Here is a 23,261-nt window from a genome sequence, read left to right as displayed (position 1 = left end):
CCAAGCCAAATACTCAAGGTTCTGGGTGAAACTGTCTGCCAGCTTATGCTATCTGCTAAGCCCTAGACTGGAACCTGGACTAACCAAGGGTTAAGGACTCACAGTGATCTGTTAGAGTCTTCTGTCAGTCTAGACTGACCCATTAAGTCTGGACTGGAAAACCAATTAGATCAGGAGCTCAACACAAAGAGAGCAGAGCTCAGATCTGAGAACTTACCCATGACCCTTGGAAACCAGAAGAAAGAACTCAAAGGGTCTGAAGGTAACAATGCCTGTGTTTCTTCTTGTCCCTGAAGTAGCCAGATGTTTCCTTCAAGTCCTATTACTACCACAGGACTGTTAAAAAACAAAATCCAAGTAAATATTAAAGATCTCATTGGCTTTATCAATGATTCAAGAATTAGGCAGCGTCGAATCTAGCACATAGAAAGAACCTCTGAGGAGCCATACAAAATCAAAGACTTGTAAGCAGAAAGAAGGAGGAACAAGAATATTATGCTAGGAAGTGGTCCTCTTTTCATGCCTAGTGCAGCCATGGCTCGTGGTCCCAAGAAGCATCTGAAGTGTGTAGCAGCTCCAAAGCACTGGATGCTGGATAAACTGATCAGTGTGTTTGCCCCTCGCCCATCTACTGGCCCCCATAAGCTGAGAGAATGTCTTCCTCTCATCATTTTCCTAAGGAACAGACTTAAGTATGCCCTAACAGGGGATGAAGTGAAGAAGATCTGTATGCAGCATTTTATTAAGATTGATAGCAAGGTCTGAACTGATATCACCTACTCTGCTGGTTTTATGGATGTCATCAGCATTGACAAGACTGGGGAGAATTTCCATCAAATCTATAACACCAAGGGTCGCTTTGCTGTTCATTGGATTACACCTGAGGAGGCCAAGTATAAGTTGTGCAAAGTGAGAAATATCTTTGTGGGAACAAAAGGAATCCCTCATCTGGTGACTCATGATGCTCGCACCATCCACTATCCTGATCCCCTCATCAAGGTGAATGACACCATTCAGATTGATTTGGAGACTGGAAAGATTATGGATTTCATCAAGTTTGACACTGGTAATCTGTGTATGGTGACTGGAGGTGCCAACCTGGGAAGAATTGGTGTGATCACCAACCGGGAGAGACACCCTGGTTCTTTTGATGTAGTTCATCTGAAAGATGCCCATGGCAACAGCTTTGCCACCCGACTCTCCAACATTTTTGTTATTGGCAAAGGCAACAAACCATTCTACAGCACGAAAAAAAAAGAGAATATTATGCTAAGCGATTCCTGATTGTTTTAAGATTCCATTTCTTGAGACTCCTGGGTGGCTCAGCGGTTGATTATCTGCCCTTGGTTCAGGTCGGGATCCTGAGGTCCTGGGATCAAGTCCCACATCAGGCTCCTTGCGGGGGGAGCCTGCTTCTCTCTCTCTCTGTGTCTCTCATGAATAAATAAATAACATCTTAAAAAGAAAGTTAAAAAAGAAAAGATTCCATTTCTTTGACACCTTGATATCAGACTTCTACCTTGCAGACTTGTGAGAAAATAAGTTTGTTTTTTAAGCCAAGGTAGTGTTTGGTGGGAGTATGTGTGTAAGATTCCATTTCTGGGAGAGCTGAGACTGTAATTGAGTTAAGTTTCAGTTTGGTGATGTGGAGCTTAGCAAAAGCAACTCCATTTTTTGACCTGTTTCTGGTTTTTATTTTTATTTTTATTTTTTTTATTTTTGTTTCTGGTTTTTAACATTCTTATCATCATAGCTTAGTTTTGCCTGTTCTAGCTCTTCATATAGATGGAATCATAAAGTATGCACTGTTGTATGTAAGGTTTTTTTTTCTCCCCACTCAGCAAAATGTTCTAAGAGACTCACCCATGTATTTGTAAATATCATTACTTTGTTCATTTTTATTGTTCAGTAGTTTTCTATTGTATGAATAGATCACTGATTATCAGCTTTTCTACTGATGAAAAACAGGTTGTTTCCAGTTTTTGGTTATTATAACAAAAATAGAACCTGCTATAAAGGCTTTTGTGAATATATTATTTCATTTATCTAGATAAATATCTAAAAGTGGAAATCCTCACTTGTAAGGTAGATATGTTTAACTTTCTAAGAAGGTGCTAGGATTTCCAAAATAGTTTTACTATGTTACATTCTTGTCAGAATTATGTGAGAGTCTAGTTGCTCAACATCTTCATCAACAGTTAGGCTTATCTTTTTCATTTTAGGTTACTATGGTATTAAAGGGGAAGGATTTTTTTTAAAACTACTGAGTTGCAGTTCTGCATATAGTCTAGATTTAAGTCAGATACATGGATCATAAATATCTTCCCATAATATAGTTTATATTTTCCTCGTCTTTTATTTCTTTTGATGAGCAGAAGTTTCTAAATTTTGATAGATTCAACTTTATCATTTCTTTGCTTTATGATTAGAATTTTCTGTTTCTTCTCTAAGAAATTTCTGCCTATCCCAACATTACACAAAATCTGTATATTTCTTTTTTTTTTCTAGAAAGTTTATAGATTTAGGTTACTTTCTATATCCAAGATGCATCGTGCAGCATTTTTGTATGTGGTATGAGGTCAAAATATGTAGATAAGAGATATCCATTGTTTTCCAGAACAATTTGTTGAAAGACTTTCATTTCCTTATTGAATTGCTTTGGCTTCTTTGGTGAACATCATCTGGTCATAAATGTGTAGGTTTGTTACTGGAATCTCTATTCTTTTCTGTTTGTATATTTCTCTATTCTTTTGCCAATATCATATTTCATGGATAAACTATAATTTATCCTAGCTTTAGGATAAATTTTGAAGTCATGTATCCCTCTAATAACAGTCCTCCTTTCCCAAGATAGATTTGGCTATTCTAGGTTTTTCTTTTTTCATTTTCAAATAAACTGTAGAATAAATTTGAGAATTCCACCAAAAAAAATAAAATCATGCTGAGACTTTGTTCCAGAGTGCACTTGATTTAGGGACAAATGACATCCTGCGAATACTGAATCTTCTGAATTCAAAAATATGGTATGTCTTTAGACTTCTAAGCCCTTTTAAATGTCTCTCAGCAATACTTTTTTTGCAGATGTCTTTCATGATTTTGTTAAATTCATCACTGAGTATATTTTAGCATGCATTGTAAATACTATTGTACTTTAATTTCATTGTACAATTGTTCATTGCTAGTATATAGAAAAACAATTAAATTTTTATATTTGTATCGTATGGCTTTGCTAAATTTATTAGTTGTAGTTTTTAATATATTCTTCATGATTTTCTATGTAGATAATCATGCAATCATTAAATAAAAACAATTTCACTTTTTTCTTTTCAATCTTAATATAATGCTTTTATTTTACTTCCTTATTGAATTGACTAGGACCTCTAGTAAAATATTCAGTAGAACGTTGTGAGAGAAGTTATTTCTGTCTTATTCCAGATTACAGGGAGAAAGCTTTCCATATTTAACCAATAATATTCATTATAATTAATTAATATAGATAACTTTCATAGCTTTTTCTTTTATCTCTAATTTGCTAAGAGTGTTTTCTAAATCATAAATGGGTATTGAATCGTGCCAAATGTTTTTTCAGTGCCTATATCATGTGATTTTTCTCCTCTTATTTGTTCATGTCATAAATTATATTTATTGATTTTAAGTATTAAATCAATAAATATTGCATTTCTAGGGTAAATTCCACTTTGCCATTATGTTTTATTCTTTTTAGTATATTTCTAGATTTAATTTGCCAATATTTAATTATGGAATTTTGGGCCTATATTCATGAGAGATATTTGTAATTTTCTTTTCTGATAATGTTCTTTATCAGAAATTATGCTGCTGTCATAAAATGAGTTGGTAAATGTTTTCTCCTCTTCTTCTGGCATTATTCCTTCTTTAAATTTTTGATAGAATTTACCAGCAAAGCAATCTCAGTTTTGTGAAGGTTTTAAATTCCAAATTCTGTTTATTGAATCCATATAGATCTATTCTGATAATCTATCCTTTTTTAAAATAAATATTTTATTTATTTGAGAGAGCAAGAGAAAGAGACAGAGAGAGCAAGAGCCCACAAGCAGGGGGAAGGGGCAGAGTCCTGCTTAGCAGAGAGCCTGATATGGGGCTGCATCCTAGGACCCCAGGATCAAGACCTGAGTGGAAGACAGATGCTTAATATGGCCTGCGCCGTATTAAGCCATATTAAGACACAGAGAGGGTAAATTGATTTTTAACTGAACTATCCAGGCACCCCCTTGATAATCTATTCTTATTGCATTAATTTCAGTAATTTCAGTAAATTGATTTTTCTTTCTTTTTTAAAAAAGATTTTATTTATTTATTTGAGAGAGAGAGAGAGACAGCATGAGCAGGAGGTGGGGAGGGGCAGAGGGAGGGAAAAGCAGGCTCCCAGCTAAGCAGGGAGACCCAGGTGGGGCTGGATCCCAGGACCCTGAGATTATGACTTGAGCAGAAGGCAGAAACTTAACTGACTGTGCCACCCAGGAACCCTAGTAAATTGATTTAAAAACATTTTTTTTCTATTTTGTCAGAATTGCAAAATTTATAAGCATAAGTATTCAGAATATCTTTTATATTCTTTTAAAGTTTTGTAGAATCTATAGTTCCAATGTTTCATTCAATGTTGGTATTGGAAATCTGTGCTTTTTTTTCACTTTTCCTTGCTGAATATCGTGAAGATTTTTTAAAATCAATTTTAGTGGTCTTATTAAGGAACCAATTGTTGACCTTATTGATTTTCTAATTATTTGTTTGTTATTTAATGGATGTCTGTTTTTATTTTTAATTATAGATAAAAAATTTCCCTCTAAAGTTGCTTTAGTTACACTAGATGCTTCAGCTCTCTTAGTTGTTATTATTTTCATTGCTTTTTTCTTTATCACAGCTACTTTCCAGGATTTCCTGATAAAATATTTCACTCTCTGACTTTAATTGTAGCATTGATAGTCATTTCCTTTTCTTTTCTAAAAATTCAAATTCAATTAGCCAAAATATAGTACTTCATTAGTCTCAGATGTAGTGTTCAATTAGTTGTGTAGCATTGATATTTAAAACATAATATGGTGATGCTTTCAAGGCATTGGCAAATAACTCTTTTAAAATAATCTGAAATACTTATAATGTGGAGAACAAAGGCAAAAGAAAAAAAATTACTTACAACTTCCTTACAACATATAGTGCATTGACAAGAATTTGAGACAGGTAGAGTGACCTTCTTCATGGAGCTTAGCTGCCTCGATGTTAATATTTTGCTAGAGGCAAAAGGCCACCTGTTGACATTAGCTCAACCCCCAAGACCTGTAAAAAATTCCTTTGGAAACTTCCTTTATCCCCATACTCCCTCCCCTCCTAGATATATGTTAATAAATATCTTGCTAGCATATGGTTAACTGATATACATCTGAAGGGTCTCATGACTAAGGTTTTAGATGGTAAACAACAGTTAGCCCCTCAAGATCCTGGAAAACTTGCTTCAAAATTCCTAAGAGACTTATGCTATCCCTACCCCCTCCCAACTTGAAAGTATAAAATCAGTCACCCCTTACAACCTCAGGGCAGCCTTTTCTGCCTATTCTCCTGGTTTAATAAAATCATCCTTTTTGCATCGAAGATGTCTCAAGAATGCTTTCTTGACCATTTGCTCCTGAGCCCCAACATTTCAAGTCAACTAAGTATATTCTTCTGATGAAGATTTCATTATGAGAAAATGATCACATTTTTCCAGCCTAATTAAAGAGGAAACCATGTATTTGAAAATAACAAGCCACAAAGTTACATGCAAACTTTTTTGAACTATTACAATTTTTCCTGGCAACCTGGCAGCTCTCCATTAACCTAGGACTCAACATTCAAAGGGAGAGAGTAAAAAACGAAGTCAAAATTTATTTTAAAGGCTGTCATCGTTTAATGTGGTCAAATCTTTGATTAGATTATCCTTTGATCAGTCTTCTTAAAACAATAAGATATGTTTATTTCAAAAAGCTCACACTGAAATGTAGGGTACTTTTTGATTTTGAACTTTTTCTCCAATTATTTCATAGTTATTATTCAACACCTTGAGACTCAAGGCTCAATTGTAGAGCAAATAGGTACATATTTAATGCAAAATAATTTCTTGTATGGCTATTTGACAACTCAATTAATAAATAAAATCTTAAAAAAAAGACCAGGAAAAATGGATAATATGTGGCCATTATGCAGTTAGCATTGGGGATGCCAGAAGTTGAACCAAGTGTATTTTATTTATTCATGAGAGACACAGAGAGGGAAAGGCAGAGACAGAGACAGAGGTAGAGGGAGAGGCAGGCTCCCTTCAGGGAACCCCATGTGGTACTCAATCCCGGGACTGTGGTATTGGGACCAGAGCCGAAGGCCAACGCTCAATGGCTGAGCCACCAAGGCGTCCCTGGAGGTATGTTTAAAAAAAAAAAAAAAAGAAAAGTTAATTTAAGAAAAACAATGAGCAAGAGATCTGAGGAAGAAATCTGAGAGGAGGAAATACTAATAGCTAAGAAACATAAGAAAAGATATTTACCTACAAATGACATAAGGACAATGCATATTTACATGGTATATCACTCCATGTCCATCAGATTAGCAAAAAGTAAAATGCTTAAAGATAAAGCATTGATGAAAATGTAGAACCTCACATACTTCTGGTAGGAATGTAAAATAATACAATTACTTTGTAGAGAAATTTTGCTGCATTTATTATGCTGGATACTTTCTGGTTATCCCTCCAGATCCACTCTTTCTTTGCCTAGACTTTTGCCATAGGAGGCTGACCTTATGTGAAAAGGCTCCCTGGTCCTTTGGCTTCTAGTTGGGTACAAATGAATATTGGAGGATGAAGGGGAAGTGAATTCATGGCATTTATTTTGTTGCCCCTCTCACATGTATTTGTTGTACCCTATCCCTTATGCCATAGATCCTGTCATAGATTTCTCTCCATGGAGTTACATTTTTTAAATCTTCAAAATTGCTTCCTCCCTTTGATACTTACTTAAGGCTTAAGAGTAGTGATAGCTATCTGCTATGGCTAATTCCAGAGTATTGTGCTATTTCCTGCATCCCTAAACTCTGATGATGCATCTTAAATAGTTTTTATTACATTCCTCTTAAAATGTCCACTTTGAATGTATCATCTGATTTTTGCTAGGATCCCAAGGATATCCTTGGTGAAGCTGAATAGCAATGATCATTATTTGGTATGTACCTCAAGATACTCTTGTGCATTTGCTCAACCTGTTATACATGAATATTTATTAAAACATTGTAATAGTAAAAATAGGTTCAGTTGGATCTCAGCAGCAGCTGCAGCAGCTCTCATCTCTTCTGACCCTTTTTTCTATATCCCTTTCGCTTCCGGAAACATGGCCTCTGGCATGACGGTTTCTGAAGGTGTCATCAAAGTGTTCAATGACATGAAGGTGCGTAAGCTTCAACACCAGAGGAGGTGAAGAAGTGCGAGAAGGCAGTACTTTTCTGCCTGAGTTAGGACAAGAACATCATCCTCGAGGAGGGCAAGGAGATCCTGGTAGGTGATGTGGGCCAGACTGTAGATGACCCTTACACCACCTTTGTCAAGATGCTACCAGACAAGGACTGCCGCTATGCCCTCTATGATGCAACCTATGAGACCAAGGAGAGCAAAGAGGAGGACCTGGTGTTTATCTTCTGGGCACCTGAGTCTGCACCCCTTAAGAGCAAAATGATTTATGCCAACTCCAAGGATGCCTTCAAGAAAAAGCCGACCGGGATCAAGCATGAGTTACAAGCAAACTGCTACGAGATCAAGGACCGCTGCACCCTGGCAGAGAAACTGGGGGGCAGTGCCGTCATCTCTCTGGAGGGCAAGCCTTTGTGAGCCACCTCCAGCCCCCTGCCTGGAGCATCTGGCAGCCCCAGACCTGCCCATGGGGGTTGCAGGCTGCCCCCTTCCTGCCAGACTGGAGGGGCTAGGGGATCCCAGCAGGGGGAGGGCAATCCCTTAACCCCAGTTACCAAACAGCCCCCTCACCCCCTGGACCTTCCTCCTCCCTCTATCCCTGATGGTTCTGGCTTTCCAAGACCACTTTTGATCTTCTGATTCCTCTTCGGTTGAAGCACACCAAGTTCCCCCCAGGAACCCCAGTTTGGGGGGGCTGTATTTTTTATCGACATCCCAGTTCCCCACCTGTTCCTCCCTTTTCCCATGCTGCCAACTTCTAACCGCAATAGTGACTCTGTGCTTGTCCGTTTAGTTCTGTATATAAATGGAATGTGGGGAGATGACCCTTCCTTGTGCCACCTGGTTCCCCTCTCCTTTTCCCCTGGTCTTGGCACTCATGGAAACAGGACCAGTAAGGGACCTTCAATTAAAAAAAAACAACAACACATACAACAACAACAACAACAACAACAGCAACAACAAACATTGTAATAGCAAAAATAAAAACTGATCTAAGTGTATAAAAACAGAATAATGGCTCAATACATTGAAGTATAGTAATACAATGTAGCATTACTCAGCAGTGAAATAAAAGTAGAGACAATGTACCAATGGGTATAAAACTCAAAAGTATAATTTCCAGTGGTAAAGTAAGTTTGAGAAGTGTTTAAACAGAAAGAAGCCATGTATATAAAGATTAATACCTATGTATGACATTTTTCCACAAATATATATATATATATTTTTCCTTAAACGTATACAGGAATAAAAATATGCATCAGAATGATAAACCCCAAATTCAGGAAAGTGGTTATTTCTAGGGAAGAAGAATGGGATTGTTTAGAGATCTGTAAAGGTCTTCAGTTTTGATCTGAAATTGAAATTGAAATGTTTTATTTTTTGAGATGGTAGATGATGCATGAATTATTTGACTTGAGTTGTTTTGTTCTTACTTTCGACCCTGTAGAAAATATTATTACAGTCCTCTAAAATCCTGCTTAATTATCTAACGAGTGGCCATCTGGTGATATCCTATGTACCCTTTTGTAACATTTGTGCAGTTTTGGTTAAAGTGGAAATTCTTCATCTTTCAGCTATTTGTTCTGGACACTAAACTTGGGAAGAACAAGTATGGATTTAAGCGAGAGCCCTGCTGCCAACTTCTTGCTTGAATCCAGCTGGGGACATTTTTACTGTTGTGTAAGACCTAATATCAGGAGACTCTGATAAGGGCACACCATGGGACAAAGATCTTCATTGCTCTCATCTTTCAGGATAATGCCCTTGCATTCATTATAGGATTATTATGGAGATGACAGGGGAATTTGAAAAATTTTGCAATATGAAGAGATATAAATTCTACATGAACTTTGCCCAAATGTATTCTTTAAGCTATGCTGTGTTATTTTCTAAGACACAAATTGGTTGCCTGAGATCCTCCTTTTCCTAAGAACTTTTTTTTTTTAACCATGTTAACCAAGAGATGCTGGGAAGGGATTCAGTACCTTCATGGTATCAACAATTTGCATATTATATCACATAGTAAAGTGTTTATTCTTCTGGCCTGAGTTTGAGTCCTTATGTGCTAACTACTAGGTGTAAGATCTTAAGTAAGTTATTGAACTTCTCTGAGTCTCAATTCTATCCTTTGTCAAATGGGAAAAATAACATCAACATCCTAGTGTTGCTGTGAGGGTTATATAAGCACTTAAACGGAAATCTAGACTTGCCAACTACCATGTAACTCAGAAATTGCACTCCTAGGCATGTATCCGAGAAATGGAAGCTTAGGTTCGCACTGAAACCTATACACAAATGTTTATAGAAACTTTATGCATCTTAGTCCCAAATCAAAACAATCTTGTTATTATGCTGGCCTGGTGAGGCCCACTTATCAGGAGATGACTGCCACTGAAAAGATAGTTTGTTACTCACACTTCCCAGGAGGAGGAGGCATACCCTGCCTTGCAGTTATGCCTTTGCAGGCGCAGCATCACATCCTCTTAGGAGGAAGGCAGCCCCACACCCAGGAGGATATTGAGGTGGTTAGGCAGTCCACAGCTTCCCCAGGCCTGGTGAACCCGTGTACACTGTGCATGCACGTTCTGTGGTTCGCAGTCCCGGGATCTCCAACAGTCCAAGGCCATGAGAGACGGGATCCCTGGCTCAGCATTCCCAGGGTTCGTCCGGAGGCAGAAGGCGTGGTAGTAAAACTAGCCAGTCTTTGTGGTGGTTCTTGCAGGAAAGATCAGGAAAGGCAGTGTAAAGGTTTAAGATTGCCTAATTTGAATAATTTCAGCCAGTTCTGGAATGTAGGGTGTATGTACCTGTATGTATGTATCTGGAATGTACCTGGCCATGGGGTGATCAGGGCAGTGGGAATATTGGTTTGCGGTGCAGGAGCCTGATAGAGGGAACCTGCACGTGGGGGTACAGCAGGTAGGTAGATGTTAGCCTTGGAGGGTGGGGGGGAAGTTTCCCCAGGATCAATAAGGACTCGGTTGTCAAAACATCATTATAAAGACACATGTTTGATCCAAATTTACATTTTAAAAAGACGTTATTTATTTATTTATTTATTTATTTATTTATTTATTTATTCATGAGAGAGAGAGAGAGAGAGAGAGGCAGAGACATAGGCAGAGGGAGAAGCAGGCTTGGTGCAGGGAGCCTGATGCAGGGCTGATCCCAGGACTACCGGCAGACACTCAACCACTGAGCCACCCGGGTGCCCCAGATTTACATCATTACAGGACGTGTAATAAACCTGTACCATGAAATACTTCTCAGTAGCAAAAAGGAAGAAGCTATGGATGCACGAATAACTTGGATGAATCACGCTTAAACATAGGATGAGTTGGTGGTGATGATGATAGGATGTGTGTGGCTATAAAAAGGTGACTCCTGTGATGAAAAGATGGTATACTTTGCCTAGATCAATGTCAGTATCCTAGCTGTGACATCATACTATAGCTTTGCAAGATGTTACCATTATGGGAACGTCTGGGTAATGGGTAACAGGACTTCTGTTATTTCTTACAACTGCCTGTGCATCTATAATGATCTCAAAATAATTAAAAATAAAAGCCTGAAACATAGAGCTTATAAATATTAGTTATTTTTAAAATTATTTGCTTTATGATACTAGTAAATCTGTTACTGTATGCATTAGAATCAATTGATTCATGAATTCAAACATTAATTTAGCAATATTTACTGATGCTTACACGTATAAGGTCCCATAATATAGGGTTATAAAGACAAGACTCCTGCTCTTATGTTTCTCTAATAAAAGAAGAAAAGAAGGATGAGATAATTACACAATAGGAAACATAGTGGAGTAGTTTAAAGCAAGGTTTAGAGCTAGAAAGGTCTATTGAAGCTTCTAAGTTCCTGCTTGCATTTTCTCAAACAAGTTGCTTAACTTGTTTATTTCTGTTGCTTTGTCTGTAAAATAAATGACAGTGGAAATAATGTCTCCTTTTAATATTTTTTGAAGTTTTTTTTAAGGTTTTATTTATTTATTCATGAGAGACGCACACACACATACACATACACACACAGAGGGACAGAGGGAGAGACACAGACAGAGGGACAAGTAGGCTTCCCACAAGGAGCCCGATGTGGGACTTGATCCCGGATCCCAGGATCACACCCTGAGTGGAAGGCAGATGCTCAACCACTGAGCCACTCAGGCGTCCCAATATTTTTGAAATTTAAATGAGATAACATAGTACTTCAGCTTTTAATGAATGTCAGTTTTGCACCTATGATCTGGTTCTGTAGGAGATACTGGGGATCCAGTAGTGCTTAAGAAAATGATGTCAGTCTTCAAGAAGTCTTGTGGGGTCTTTCAATACTCAGAATTGTTGAAGAATTGAATGCTTTGGGGCACCCTGGTGGCTCAGTCTGTTGAGCATCTGCTGTTGGCTCAGGTCATGATCCCAGCGTCCTGGGATTGAGTCCTACATTGGTCTCCCCGCTCTGTGGTGAGAGTGCTTCTTCTCCTGCCTTCCACTCCTCCTGCTTGTGCTTTCTCTCTCTCTCTGTGTCAAATAAATAAATAAAACTTTTTAAAAAATTTGAAAAGTAATTGAATGCTTTCACTGAAAGATCGTGGGCTTTTTCTTAGACTCAAGAACAGTGATTGATACATCTCAATTTTCAGATAGATGCAAGCACCTAATGTTTGTTCCTATAAATGCTGTATAATGTTTTCTCTGTATATTACTAAGGATGCGTGTGCAAACTGAAGTAGATACTTCTCTTATAATTTCATCTTAGTGTATATTTTGGCTTATAGACAGCAGGTCATATGCAATCACTTACTTAGCAAATTATGAATAAATAATAGCATGCAAATGAGAGAAAGATCTAAGATATTATATGGGGACAGAAATGATTTCTTTCAGAAAAAGCTTTTTGAAGGAAGTAGAATTTGAACTAGACTTTAAAAGATAGATAATATTCTAAGCATCTTTTAGATCACATCTATTGAAGAAATTAAGTACATGTCATGTCCTCAAAGGGCTTTATTCATTAAAAAAAAAGAATTTTGACACTCTTAAAGATAAAAAAAATTTGAAATGAATGGGGAAAATTGAAGATATTCCTTATACTTTGACTTGTTTTACCTGTAAATGGTACCTTAAAAATCTGCATGCAGTGTTTGCTTCTGAGGCTAGTCTGTCTATCTTCTATCTATCTAGAATTTATATATATATATATATATATATATATAGAGAGAGAGAGAGAGAGAGAGATAATATATTTAGCTAGGTTGAGTTTCCTTTGATATGAATATACTGAGGAATACAATAATTTCTCCAAACACATTCTATGAAGTATTGTACTGCTCAGTAATGATGCAGTGGTCTTTAAGGTCAAGGCAGTAAGCACTGATACCAGCCATTTACTTTACTCAGTAGTATTTCTCAAAAAATAGCAGTTCAATCACTGTTTAGCTTTATCCATCATAAGATCGGAGGCTGATTGTATCTTTGCTCCGAAGCAACTCTAGTAACTGTTAACTCCTTAAGAATAGCTTCTGAATTTGTGTAAAGTATTATGCAGAATGATTGGAAGGCATTTTAATTGTTAAACCTGGAAGGTAGTTATCCTTTCTTCTTGAGAATTAAAGCTCATCTCATGAGCTTTAAACTTAACATTACCCAGAGTCTGAGTTCTTCCTCGTTCAAAATACAAGAATGCTTTGAAAGTATGTTTAAAGTTCTATCTCCCTAAACTCTAGTTTCCTTTTATATATCACTTCTATTTATAGAATATTTATTGAATGTCCTCTTATATCTACGAGGGGTATAATGCGGTGTACAGCAAGTTGAAAACCAAAGCTGCTCTTAAAATTCTCAACACATTAGATACAAAAGAAATGTGTCACAGAGGGAACTTAGGAACCTGGAGGAAAGGGGAAGATTTGAGGATCTGGCAATAAATGAGTTCCCCCGAAGGGATGACCACTACCCAATTTAACACTCAATTACCAGTTCTGCAAGTGTCTTGGCTTTCTGGAGTTTCTGATAAAGATGATGAGAAATGATTTTTTTTTTCAGCTTTACTGTAATACCAAAATCTGTTAAATATCGGATACAAACACTAAAGTCCGGGCAGCCCGGGTGGCTCAGCAGTTTAGCGCCACCTTCAGTCCTGGGCCTGATCCTGGAGACCCAGGATGGAGTCCCATGTCAGGCTCCCTGCATGGAGCCTGCTTCTCCCTCTGCCTGTGTCTCTGCCTCTCTCTCTGTGTCTCTCATGAAAAAATAAATAAAATCTTTAACAAACAAACAAACAATCACGAAAGTCCTTTGAATCAACCATTTTTTTCCTCACTTGGTGTGTGATTTGCTTAAGTCTTTTTTTTTAAATTAAATTAAATTTCTGCTCCGCCCACCCCCAAAAGATATTTCTTCATCTTGGAAAACATTTGTGGAAGCAGTTTTTGTCTCTGGGAGAAAAGTAATAAGTTTTTTTGTATTCAATAAGTTACTTAAAAATAAAGGTAACTGTTTTCTTAGCATATATCTATATAAAGTTACTTAGAAAACATAGTTATCAAGATTGTGCATATAATTTCGACATTATATATACTTACTATACATTGTACAGTGTTTTGTTTCTGTTTTTTAAATTAATTTCATCGATGTCTATTTAGGTAATTTAAAAAAACATACACATAATTTAGAAGATTTTCTAAGTATTAGGGAGAATGTTATTTACTGTACACAAACTATATGGGATACCCTAATATATTATGAAATATTTTTGGAGATTGTTTTATTCAAATCTTTATTTGTTTAAATGTTTTTTAGTACAAATAAAGAACTAGAAAGTGAATTATTCTGAGACTTAATGAACATCTGGGGCTTGTGGAATGCTGAGAACAGAGTTAAGATTAAGAACATGAAAATTGTAAGTCTACTGCTCACATTTGCTGTTGATATATTATTTAAAAGATTTCTGTAACAACTGCATTCTGCTTACCTGACATGGGCAGGAAGGGTGCCATATCCATGTCTAAGTGAACCCCAACATGTGACAAAGTGTGAAAAGAGAATGCACAAAGCTTTCTTCACATTACACAATTTTCTCTTTATTTGAAAGAAGAGGAACTTCTCTCTGTTAAGTCTGAAAAATCACAAAGTTCTGTTTTACATTTAAGTTACAGAATTTTATTATACCATCATCATAATTAATAATAAAAATAAAGATCTACTCATCCTGGCTAATGGATGCAGATATATTTATATTATTTTTAATCATAAAAACAAGCAAGCAATGGACAAAAATAGGCCCCTCACTCTGAGTTAAGCATTTTTGTATATATTTTAGGAATGAGGAAACTAAGAACATTTAAGTAATTTGCACAAAATCACATGCTGAGTAGTAAAGATCTGAATCCAAAGCCTATGCTCAGCCCACCAGGTCTGTTGTCTGTCCTGTTGGAGTCCTTGGAAAATTTGTGGAACTCTTTCTGTTTTCTCAAACCAGAACCTAAATGTATCTTGTGCTTCATTGTCACACTGTTGAAGTGGCTTTCACACGCAGAATTATGGCAGAGCTGCTACCCAGCCAGGTGGGGTCTGATTGCCACCTGTTCAGTTCAGGCAATGGATGGAAAGGTTGGAAGGATTGGACTGGTAGAAACCTGGGCCCCCTTTCTTAAATGCACTCTTATTGTTTCAGATCATTTACATTCATGGAGCACTTCAGGACTCATCTCAGCAGACTGCCAGGGCTCTGCTGTGGAAATCTCCTTGGTATGCAGGCACAGATGAAGCCCCTTGAAGATGGCTGCTGCCCCAGGTAGGAAGTTGACCCAAGTGAGTTCCTTGACTCTTGAGACAAGAGCTTGGTTATAAGAGGAAAGAGTGTTCTGAGACTTGAAACAGAGGAAGGAGAAAGTGAGTGAAATTGGATTTAAATGGAAATCTGATGTTCATTTGAATTTGTTCCAGTTATGCTTGGAATGCCTGATGCATTTGAATTTTCAAGTTTAGAACAGTATTATGTGAAAATGCCTTGATAATTCCAGAAAAGAATATGTCTAAGGGGAATGAGGAAGTCAAGGTGTCTTTTATTACTTTCAGCTTTTCCTTAAATCCATTTAATTATAACAGCAGCTTACCTCTTTAATAGCTTTCCGGGGCACTTTGTGATATGTAACTTTGTTTTATTCTCACAATAGATGTTCATTGTAGGCAACACAACTAGTATTTTCTCCATTTTGTTGATAATAAAACTAAGGCAGAAAGATTATATAAATCTATTATTACTATTATTATTGGTGGCAAGTCAGTTAAACAATAAAGTTGATTATTTTTAAGAAGTTTATAGATGTCTGTATCTGTATCTGTCTATAAGTATGTCCATTTTATTTTTACTTTTAACATGGAAAATGTACATTTTGATCAGGGCTAAGGTCATGTTTTTGATGATGGTAGTTTCCCATGATTTATTTCTCTTTTATCAGTTAGCACTATATCGAATCATCTGTAATTTCCAGAATTTTTTTTTTTTTTTTGGTGGGAGGGAGAGGTAAGCACTTAAAAGCATTTACTAAAGTGATGAGTACAACTCCTTCTATATTTTTATGGTTAATTTAAATATATTTTGTTATCAAATATGTCATCTTTTGGGGGGGGGGAACAATTTGGCCTTTTCTGAGTCTTAACTACACACTTCAATGGCATTTTCATAGTGATACACTCTAGTTTCAGATCCATAATCTATTGGCATGTGAATATTTAATGAAGTTGTATAATTATAACAAACACAATGGATATAAGGGGTTTAGTAACAAACACAACTGATTCTTCTTAAACATATAATAAAATGAAGGGGCTAGTGTGTAGATGCACTTGTGAGCAGTCTGCTAGCTGTGAGCATTCAATATGCCAAAGAATACAGATGTCTTTAGGGATGGAAAGATGAGCCTCCATTTATTTTGATTATACATAGTTGAGAGAAGCACAATTGAAAAGAAGTAATCTTGAAAGTAGGCAAATGTTTACCTAAAGTCTATTCGTCATAATATCTACTCAACCAGTATTTATTAAGTACCAAGTATGTGTCAGATACACAATTCTAGAAACTGGAGACATTCTAATAAAATAGAGTTCATAGTAGAGGGAGAAGGACACTAAGCAAATTAAATGTGCAGGATGGCAATGAGTCTATGGAAAAGATAAAGTAGGGTTTGTGATAGAGACTGATTTCTAAGGCTCCCTAGGAATTGATGTTTTAGTAAAGATGAAAAGAGGGGTGGGGTGAATACTTACACTTCCATGGCATTAACATAAATAAAATGCAATGCAATTCAAAGGAGACAATTTTTCTTTAGCTAAGCCTGGGGATGGGTAGACCACCTCAGGGAACAACTAGTGCTGGCTAGTTGTTCTGGCCTAGAAGAGCTGGTATATTTGAGGGATGATCAGCTTGTCTGGAGCAGGGTGAAAGGGGGGAAACTGGAACAGAAAAATAATGAGAGGGTAGAGTAGGAGTGCTATTACAAAGAGTCATCTGGTTTCTTTTTTAGGACTTTGGCTTTTACTTTGAGTAAAACAAAGACATTGGGTGATTTGAGTAGATAGGGGATATTGTCTGACAGGTGACAGATCATTCTGTGTGCTCACTTGAGAATATTCCAAAGAAAGCCAAGAAGGAAAATAGGCAGATCAGTTAGTAGACTACTGTAAAAAGTCCATGTGAGAGAGGCCATGGTGATATCTACAATTTTAAGCAATAGAATTAGCAGTGATGGTGGAGATTTATTAATATTATTGTTAAAAATAAAACACAAGCTCAAAATGGAGTTGCTTATGCTCAATCTCAAATCTCCAAACTAGGACCTAACTGCACGATAGTTTTGATTCTCTTAGAAATGGAAACTTAAAACCAATCAGGAATCACCTGATCAGCCCTGATTAGATAATATGCCTGTTAGACTCCTGCCAGCCCCTAAAGCAAGGTGTGACCTTCCAATAACCAACCTGGATTTTTTTTTTTTTTTTGTCTAATATAACTTCCTTGTTCCCGCTCCCTTCTGCCTTTAAAAGTTTTTCATTTTGTCCAGCTCCTTGGAGCTCCTTTCTGTCTGTTAGATTGGATGCTACAAAATTCATAAATTCTTGAATAGAGCCAATAAGATATTTAGAATTTATTTAGCTTTGTTTTTTAACATCAAAAATTTTCAAGGTAGCAGGAAGATGAAGACAGAAAAATGAAAAACAATAAAAATATTTAACAAGTGAGTGTTGTTTAAATGAAGTGCTTATATAGTGAATATAATATAAATGTATATAATATGTAGAAAAAACGTATAATGGAACATTAATGGCACATTCAGTCATGATATCTGGCAGCATTAAGTAAATGTAGTGGGTAATAAAATAGACAAATTGTATTTTGACAAATACAAAATATAAATCTATGTTATTTGCACTTATAATGCAAAGAAGATAGGGAGCATATACAATATACACATGGATTATGGCTGTTTTAGATATCCTTAGCTCTCCTTCATTTATTTTTTTCTATGCTTAGAGATATTAGCTCGTTTATTCCTTTGTTCAATCAGTACATGAGTACTGGAGTAAGGACTACATTGAAAATTCTGCCATTGGCTTTGAAAACGATTTAAAGATGAGTGAAACATAATTCTTGTCATCAGTCTTTACAGTTTTATAGGTGGAGAGAAAAAAAAACATCACAGTGCACATATTGATATATCAAAAAATATATATATGCCACTACAACTAAATAAGCCCAAACAAAATACTGTGAGGGGTTATGAGGTGACAAATATTTAGCTGTTGGTGGCATTTGAGTTGGGCTATGAAATATCAGGGAGATGTTTTGACAATTTGTGGAATGGCATTCTCAGCTGAGAGAATAGAATTAGCAGAATGATAGAGGCAGGGATGTATATAACATGTTTGAGAAAATAAATTCTGTATAGCTAAAGTGTAAAGGAAGTAAATTACTATAGTATAAGAAGATACATATAGATATGTATTTATGTATATATATATATAATATAGTATAAAGAAATATGTAGATATAGTAGAATAGAATCAGACATGAAGCTTAAAGGACTTAATGTGACCAAAAATTATTGGTCATTGAAGAGATGCTTATAGATGATAGACATTTGCATAAAATACACTTAACCTCCATAAATTTCTGTTTAAATATTAGCTAAAATCTATATTCAGGTTGCTTCTATTATTAATTTTAGACTTAGGCCACAAAACTTATATTTCTTAAGAAGAAAAATACCTTTATGACTTCCCTCTCTCCCAGAAATATTTACTGATTTATTTTGAGGTCTTCTAATACAAATGTACTGTAGAAAGCTATTTGTGGATTGAAATTTTTACCCTAGGCCCTCATGCACTGAATTTCTTCTGAGTAGCGGCTGGGAAAATCTGGCTTATTCTGTGTGAAGTTATTTGGAAGAATGAAAAGAATTGTTGCCCTCCAGAAGAACTTGGTAGTGACGTCTGTGGAGAGGAGCTGGGCATCTCCTTTAAATTCCGGGTGACTTAGGGCTGTGGAATGGAGCCAAAGCCAGCCTCCCGGCTGCCCTTTGTCACAGGGGTTTGTAAGTCTGCATTAGTCAACAGCACTCTGAGGGTCTGATTACTTACTTGTGAACATTTGCTCTTGGCTGTAAACTGGTAAATAAACAAAGGCTCTGCATGAGAGAGCAATGGCATTTTGGTAATTCTAGGGGAAAAAAAAGTCAATTTGAGCACTTGGTTATAAAGAGAGGAAACCAAGATGTTAAATTTTGCAGTCGTTGGTACCCCCCCCCCCCCCATTTGTAACCGACAGATTGGATTTAACACATGGAAACTGGAAGACTACTTGTCTTTAAAAAACGGTCTAATTACATTTGAAACTTAAGGGAAATAGAAGATTCCAGGATATTTTTGTTTTGAATTTGAAATTGGGGACAGCGCATGCACAGTTGTTTGTTTTCACACTTTATGGGAATGAATCACACCATGTCGACCGTGAGATTTAATTATGTATTTAGCAGAGAAGCTGGAGGTGTGCCAGTGTGATAGCTAAGCTGCTGGAATAGCCCATGCACAGCCCCTTCCAGTTTCTAGACACTGCAAACCTTTCCTAATAGCACATTTAACATCAGAGATGGAATGGTGTTGATGAGATGCATCAAATCTCAGTGGAATGCTTTTGCCAGGAAACAAAATGCTGATATCAAAAGAAGGACATTCTTATAATGGGGAGCAAAGCTGCTGTACCTCTGGGCATAGGGTCTACCTTTAATTGAAGCAACTCGAGCAAAGCATGTCCTCTCTGCCTGCTCCCATTGTTCTTTTCGGCTATAGGTTAGTGCATGAACTCCCTCCATCCTAAACTCGCACATACACACAGAACTTAGCAAATATTTAGAGCCTGGGGGCCAAAGAATGAAATGAAACTTGAATTGTTTTACTGAAAAATTTACCAGTAGGTTAATGAGTTTTTTCAATACTCATTTTTAGAACTGGTTTGGGTGAGAAAGTTCTTAGATTAATAGATGTTCAATTTTTTTTTCCTGATAACAGCTGACTATGTTAACATCTTTAGGAGGGATTCATGAGGGGTACTTACATAAACTGAAAAGGAGGAGGCAAGGCTTGATTTTTGACAAAAAAAATATTTCCTCTTAAATGTGTCAGATCCAGTGTTTTCATTCTCAGATTCTTAAAAGTACTAGGACAAGACCAGAGTTGCTTTTTTCCTTAATATGTCAAGAGCCTAACAGAAGCCCTATACTTACTAGCATGAAAGAGCTGTAAGGTTAATGAAATATACATTTTTTTCGTTTGCTACAATTGTATCACCCTGACTGATTGACTATGGGTGATTATGTAGAGTTTCATTGTCCATGGTAGAAAATGATAAATATTTTATAATAAAAAATCTGGGATACAAAGACATGACCTCTAACATTTATATTCTCATGATTATTGTTGTCCACATCTACGTTTTTCTTGTCTCTAAATGGGGATGTGAATTCTACATAAATGCAACATAATGACTTTGGGCATAGATGGAGAAGTGAAGAACACAGATTCCTTCTGATTTGTGGTAAATTCTATATGGAAAAAATATTTGATCTTTTGATCCTTGGTTCCTCTGACTAAAGCTATTGAATTTATTCTCCTATAGTCTAGGTTATTGCTTGTGTGGGTTGTTGAAATTTGGTCTCGGTGAGTCTTCCTGTAGGCAATGATACAGATAATGTTTTAATAAGATGACTAATGGAACATGTTTTGGATAACTTCCAGTGAATGGAGTGGAATTGCTTTTGATTGGGAATGATGCATTCTTTGTGCTGGTGATGCTAAATGGGCACATTAAAGACTAAGATTGGCCAAGCAGGGTTGTAATGTGATTGGTTAAATTATGTAAATGGCACCCTGCTGATACTGGACTATAAAAAAGTCATTCAAAGATGAGTCTTTGAAAATATGTGACATTAGTTAAAGAGAGAGAGAAAGAGAGAGAGAGAGAGAGAGAGAGAGAGAAACCAAGAAAGTCATTCATGACCATGGATAGAATTATGCCTCTGTGGTTGATAGGCAGGGCAGCACCACTCAGCCATGAGCCCCTTTAAAGAATCCCCTGCCTTAGCTGACACATCCAAGGTCAAGGCCTTTTCTAGGGCTGGACATTAGTAGGATGTGGAAAGGGGACACTTTCAAAAGCCTGGGCTCTCATCCCAGTTTGGGACAGTTCCGAAATCAAGTCTGCCTTTAGAACTTCCCAAGAATTCAGCTGAGGCTTTCACTGAGAACACGTCACAGCTCAGTTTCTCCCTCTGCTCAGCCCTGTCTTTTTTTTTTTTCTCTCTCTTCTATAGATGTTGATCACAAAGCATCTCCCTACAGCCTCCTTCACACTAATCCCTTCTGAGTCAGTTTCCCAAGAAACCTAACTTGCAGCAGCCTGTCTGGGTAGTCTGGGTTGTCCTTTTGACTATATCTAGCTCTATGTGCTAAATCAACCTCTGTGGTCATAACAAACCCTAAGACATTCATGTATTCCATTTCAATTACCTTGAGGCAGATTCCCTGTCCTCCCTCTTCTCTCTATATTTGGATTCAAAGCATGTGAGGTGATTTCCACTGAACCTAAGCCATAACCAAAATCCAGCAGAGTCATCATGGTCTTTCCGGCTAAGTGGCCTACTTTGAGTATCAGAATTCACATATAAATAGCGTTCAACACCTATTCTGTTTTCCAGAAGATATTTCTTTGGCTCCCAGATGTTGAAAGCATCATCATGTTAGGAGCTAGGAAATGTTTTGTCATTTCTGTTATGTGCGAAGAATAATATTTAAAATATTTCCCTGAATTTGTTATTTTCCATCTTGCTTTGCAATTTCTATCATTTGTAAGCTTAAGTTGGTTTCTCTATGTATGTTTTCGGTGTGCCTGATTAAACCTGTTATTATGGTTTTATTTTGACACTCTTGGTGTCAATTTTCAGGAAACACCTGTCTAAAGAACAACGCAGAGCTCATCCTACAGGAGCAAGCCAGCCATCTCTGCCAGGCGTAGTAGAATTCTAGCATCTGTGTGTTCAGGCCAAATGGTGCCTGTACCAGTTTGAATTAATTTACTTATTGTTCAATTGGAGGAAATTCATGATATAATGATATGTTTATCAAGAGACCATTTTTTGCCAAACCAATTTCAAAGTGTTCCTGGAATGTTTATTGATTATTGACTCAGAACCTCCTCTCAGTGTAGCAAATCTCCCATTATACCTTTTAGATCACCGACTCAAAACTTGATTAACCATGTCCCTAGCTAATAAGTTATGTGTTGCATCATGTGAAAAGACAGTACCCTTCTTCAGATATCTTTTCCTAGTTAGCTTTCATTTGTAAGTAGTGGAGAAAATGAGCTTTTATCTGTGGAAAAGATCCTTCTTCATAGGTATCTTTTCTCTGTTTTCTTGGCATAAAACACATGCTCACCTCCCTATAAAAAATGATAATAATTAGTAGAAGAGGTGACTTTCAATCTATACCTTCAAGTGTACATGCAATGTTCCATGTCTTTATTTTTCCATGAGTGAACTGAAAGCCAAATTCTGAGGATCTTTCCTGCTGTGATGATGGGAAGCTTGATTTCTTTCTTCTTTTGTTGGAGCTGTTCTCTCTTCCCTGAATTGGGATGTGAATCTGGGACCTTTTGCAAAAATAAAGTATTAGAAAGAAGGTCCCTTGTCTTTCATCCTGGGACATCTGTGTACTGGGCTGCATGTTTGCGTGCCCTCCAACTTCATATTTTGAGGCCTTAACACCCAGTATGATGGCATGGAGGGAGGACTTTGAGAGATAATTGGTTAGATTTGGTTTAGATTAGGTCATGAAGGTGGAGCCCTCATGATGAGAACAATGTTCTTATAAAAAGAGGAGGAAAGACGAGAGCTATCTCTCTTTCTCGGCAGTGTGAGGATGCATTGGTACCTGAAAGCCCAGGAAGAGAATCTCTCATTAGGAACTGATTCTGCTGGCACTTTACTCTTGGCCTTCACAGCCTCCAGAAGTGTGAGAAATAATTATCTGTTGTTCAAGCCATTTAGTCTATGGTATTTTGTTACAGCAGCTCAAACTGACTAATAGAATCTATCTACATTGATGACTGCTGAGATGTTCCTTGCTCCTGTCCACATGGCCTCTGCATAGGTGGCATGTTTCTCCTCCTTCTGTGCCATACTTGTGACTGGAGATCTCTGCCAGGCAGTGTGTGGTCTCATTTATTTGAAGCATTA

General features: G+C 36.9%; 2 pseudogenes; both read left to right on the top strand.

Moving 5' to 3' along the window:
* Positions 1-534: 534 nt before the first annotated feature.
* Positions 535-1,284, top strand: LOC112922063 (small ribosomal subunit protein eS4, X isoform-like; annotated as a pseudogene).
* A 6,104-nt stretch (positions 1,285-7,388) lies between these two features.
* Positions 7,389-7,997, top strand: LOC112922040 (cofilin-1 pseudogene; annotated as a pseudogene).
* Positions 7,998-23,261: the final 15,264 nt, after the last annotated feature.

The sequence above is a fragment of the Vulpes vulpes genome, chromosome 1 (assembly GCF_048418805.1).
Source record: "Vulpes vulpes isolate BD-2025 chromosome 1, VulVul3, whole genome shotgun sequence".
Lineage (NCBI taxonomy): Eukaryota > Metazoa > Chordata > Mammalia > Carnivora > Canidae > Vulpes > Vulpes vulpes.
Note: the sequence above shows the minus strand (reverse complement) of the source record. Positions and strands in the feature narration are given on the sequence as shown.